This window comes from Apaloderma vittatum, unplaced genomic scaffold (genome assembly GCF_000703405.1).
Source record: "Apaloderma vittatum isolate BGI_N311 unplaced genomic scaffold, ASM70340v1 scaffold7891, whole genome shotgun sequence".
NCBI lineage: Eukaryota > Metazoa > Chordata > Aves > Trogoniformes > Trogonidae > Apaloderma > Apaloderma vittatum.
In genome coordinates, this window is record NW_009697325.1 from 32,758 (window position 1) to 37,102 (window position 4,345).

The window sequence follows — 4,345 nt, forward strand, 5'->3', positions numbered from 1 at the left end:
AGAAAGCTATGTAAACAATCAAATAGCAGTATCTTTTGGGTGTTATGTTGTAGGAAGGCTTGCCACTTGTCAGATCTAGAATCCCTAAATCTTCACTGTCTTTTATGCTGATGCTCCACAGTGGTGAGTGTGGGCTGCGTTCAGCTGTCCTTGATATAGTGTCACCTCTCTTGTAAGTCTTGGGGCAGAGGCATTGAGCAAGAAATGCCCTGCGGGAGACATAACATTTTGCTTTCTCTGCCAACCTGGACTGTAAAAGCAGTGGTCCTTCTTTGTAGCAATTTATTTTCTGTGGATATGTTGCAGGACGAGGAATTTCATAGGTAATATTTTTATGAGAGCCGTAGACTGGAAATCTCTGCAATAGGAAGATTTTCAAGAAAACTCCCTAGAGGCAACTTTATTTAGCCAATAAGGGAATACACATGGGCACATATAAATATATACAACTACCTATGTTATAAAAATATATATAACACATTATATAAATAATAAATATAATAGACAGAATGGAATCAAAATAAACATGTAATTGTGTTCCTGGAAAAGCATGTGAAATGCATAAAGGATACCTACTCGTTCCTTCTTTTTGAACCACTACAAGAAAAACGAAACGGAAAAAAACTGTACGAGTAGGCAGGATTTTGAATTAGCCAGTATTATCCTCAGTTGTTTGATAGCTTTTCTCCATTTTGAATTCGAAGAGTAATTTTAAAAATATTGAGAGTTGGTGAGTGTTCTCTGCATCTCGGAGAAAAAGCTATGTTAAATCATGCTTATACATGACAGTGTTCTGTTGGGCAACGCAGTTTCTTTGTAAGTAATCAGTCTCTGAAAATCTAAGTAAAAAAGGTAAAAAGGCTAAAATAGTTTCAACAGAAGAAAAGAAGAATCGCATATAAATACTGTTGTTCAAATTGGTCAAGAAAACCTAAGCCCATGTAATCGTGCACATGTGCTGACGAGAACAATATTTTTTTTTTGGTTTCTCAAGCATGAGGCAGCAGAATTTTCATTCATTTGGCACGCTACGCTGAAAACAGAGTCTTCTTTCATTTGACACACTCCCCTGGAAACAAACATGCCAGTGAAGGGACTGTGCCAGTTATCAGAAGCTCACAGGAATACATTGTGCTGGTTTGTATTCATTTTCATTTCATGAATTGCTTTAAAACTTAGCAACATAAAAAAGCATTAAAACATCTTTTTAGCATTATTTTTAGTTGCTATGTATTTCCCTGCTGTGCCGTTATTCAGGTTAAATCAACGGAATGTTGTGAGACACATGGCTCGGTTTGCAGCAGAGCAGATCTCTCCCCCTGCCTGGGTGTACTTGGAGCATTCATCTGTAGGGAAGCAGCAAATTCGAGATTAACTGATTTTACATCCTTGGAAAAGACGAATGTCTTAGAAAAAAGTTCTATAAGAGTAAAGACTGAATTGAACAGAGGATGTGCAGCAAGAAATTTAAGGCAGAACTCAGCTGGCATCTGTTAACTGTAAAAGTTCATAGATAATGCTTGGTCTTTAGGGAGACACTTGCTTTTCTTTCCTAGAGTTAAATTGTTCAGGATTCCAGAGGTGGAAAGGACCTGCTGGCAATTTGCTACAAGACTCCATTTCCCTCGTGGATGTTTTTCCAAGTGCAAACTTGGCAAATTTGGACGTACTTCTTGGAGCTAATCTAGTTGGTGGATTTTAAATTAGGACCAGGTGATGCAGATAGGGGAGTGGTACTTTAATCAAGTCTGATATGATTGAAGATTCAGTCATTTCCTGGTCTTGTGTTGTTGCTGCTGTTAGCAGAGCAGCCATGTTAGATAATGAGTATGTTTGCTTTACATAGCTGTTGTTTTTCCTTCTGGTGCTACTGAGCCGTTGGGTGTAGAAATAACATGCAGGTGTGATTTTTTTTTTTAAATTATTATTATTTTTGAAAGGGAAATTACTTTCTGAAAAGGTGGTTGAGGGAAAAAGGATGCTTCTGATTGTGCATACAAGATGGGTATTGTGAAATTTAAGGCTATTGATACTGATGGGGGGAATTTTATTTTTGTTTCCTAGAGAGTCTCATTTACTTATTACCTTTTTTTTTAAAGAAAACCCAAACAACCAAGGTACAAAGTCTAGAGCAAATTTAAGCCATTGACTTATATGTGTTTTAGTGATAAGCTTCCACAGTCAGAATGGCCTTCAGGCACCTTGAAGAGGTATGTGTCAGCCTATGCTGAACCAAAGTGAGGGTAAGAATCAGGTTGGAAGGAGGGTCACAGCTAGAACATTTCCATCCTAAGAATTAACTAGAGAAGGATTGTAGGGCAGCAGTGGTGGCTTCTCTGTCCCTGGATGAGAATGAGACCCTTGGGAGGGGTCTCGCTCTGTTTCTTGATGTTACTCAAGGAATGAGGACTGTGGATATTTAATTATTGGCCTGCAGTCATGGCTGTTTATGGGTATTATTTTTCTGTGGACTTCACTTGAAAACATACAGGTAGAAAGTGCATTGTTCTCGCAGTGTTTTGCAGACAGCTGTAGCTTATGTCCATTTCCCTGCATCTGCTTATTTTGTAAATTTTTACTGGACAGCCTGCAGTTTCAAATCATGGAAGACTGTGAATTTACAGTGCTTACTTTGTGTTTCCTTTTCTGTACCATTCTGCTTCAACTTGTATACCTGATGGTTACCAAAGGGAAGTAGTAACTTCTGGCCCTTCTACACAAAATGGAATATTTTGTTAAAGAAACCATATACATTTGAATTGTTCCTGAATGAAGAAAAACCCCAACCTCAAACACAAGAGTTATGTGAGTTTGATTTATAATTTGGGGAGGCTGAAAAGGGCCTCATGAAGGCCTACCTGCACTGAGGTTGTTTCCTCAGGATAAGGTTCACACCTGAAATACAATCAGCTGGTTCTCTGTACAGTTGTCACTTTTGGGTAGGACACACTGTGGAAAATTCTATGTAGTTATTCAGCAGCACTGCAATGAAATAGATATACTGATGTCATTCCCTTTTCACACGTTAACAAGCAATTGGACAAACTCCAAGTGAATAGAAATGCGATTTCTCTCTGCATACTTCATCCTCTGCGCTATGTGCCTTCCCATTGCTGCTAAAGATAATGCCACCTATTTGAAGACCTTGGCAGGCATATTTAAAACTCAAGATGAATTGAGCAGTTTTACTGTGTTAGAAGCAGTTGCTAAATTATAAGTAACTAAGTCTTGTTGTATAACTGCATTGCACTCAGGGGAACAGTTTAGGTTTTGAATTGTATATATTGGTAAGTGAAAACTATGTAGACATTGATTATTTTTTCCCCTTGACCTAATCACTGTTTGCCTATGGCAATATCTGATATGTTATGTGTTCACGAAGAATTATCTTGGGACCACAATGAGGCTTTTTTTTAGCTTCATTAGTAATCATAGTTACATTAGGAATAGAAGGCAATGAAGTAATACACTTATACAGTACTACACCATTTTTTCTATTTATTGTAAAAGCGGAAGTGAACTCTGCAGGTGGGAGTCTGAATTTGTACAGACAGAGAAGATCAGATTTGAATCTTTGTGTGTTTTTAGCAAGAATTAAATTTTAAAAAATGGAAGGCAAACGCCTATTTAGATTGTGTTGTGAAAATATTCCTTCTTTGTCTCTCCTTAATATTTGTAGTCTAGTGATAAAGCTCTTCTTGGTAATACTAGAGAATGTGAAAATGATGCTGAGTAAAATAAAATACAGTAATATGTTTTTCATTGTCTGATTGAACAAGTCTGCCAAAAAGTGAATGACTTATGTAGCGAAAAGAATGTTTCCTCTTCTCCTCCGCTCTAGGTATCAGATGTATATCACCCTTTAGACAAAAATTTAAATTCCAAGAGAGTACCTTAAGAAGTGTGTTTAACTTTTGGGATAGTGTTGATTCTTTTCAATGGTAGTTTTGTTAGTATGCTAAAACACTTGTTTATAGTGTAAGAGATTGTGCAAAAATTGTAAAATAGCATAACTTTTAGCTTATACCTGAAGGTTATGTAACTAGACCTGTGGATGCTCTGCTTGTTCAATAAAGTGTTATCAATGAAAAACCTCCCATGTGAATACTTGCATATTTGCATCCATGAGTCCAGACTGTGGGGTACTTAAATACAGACTTTTGCAGTTTGGTTTTTCAGACAAGTAATTCTAGCACAAAACACTTTCCCCCCCTATTGACTTGTCTACTATGTGCATTTTTTCCAGCTATGCAGCTGACAGTTGAGGAGCTTTTGTTTTAGCTTCATAGAATCATAGAATGTCTTAGGTTGAAAGGGACCTTAGAGATCGTCTAATCCAACCTCC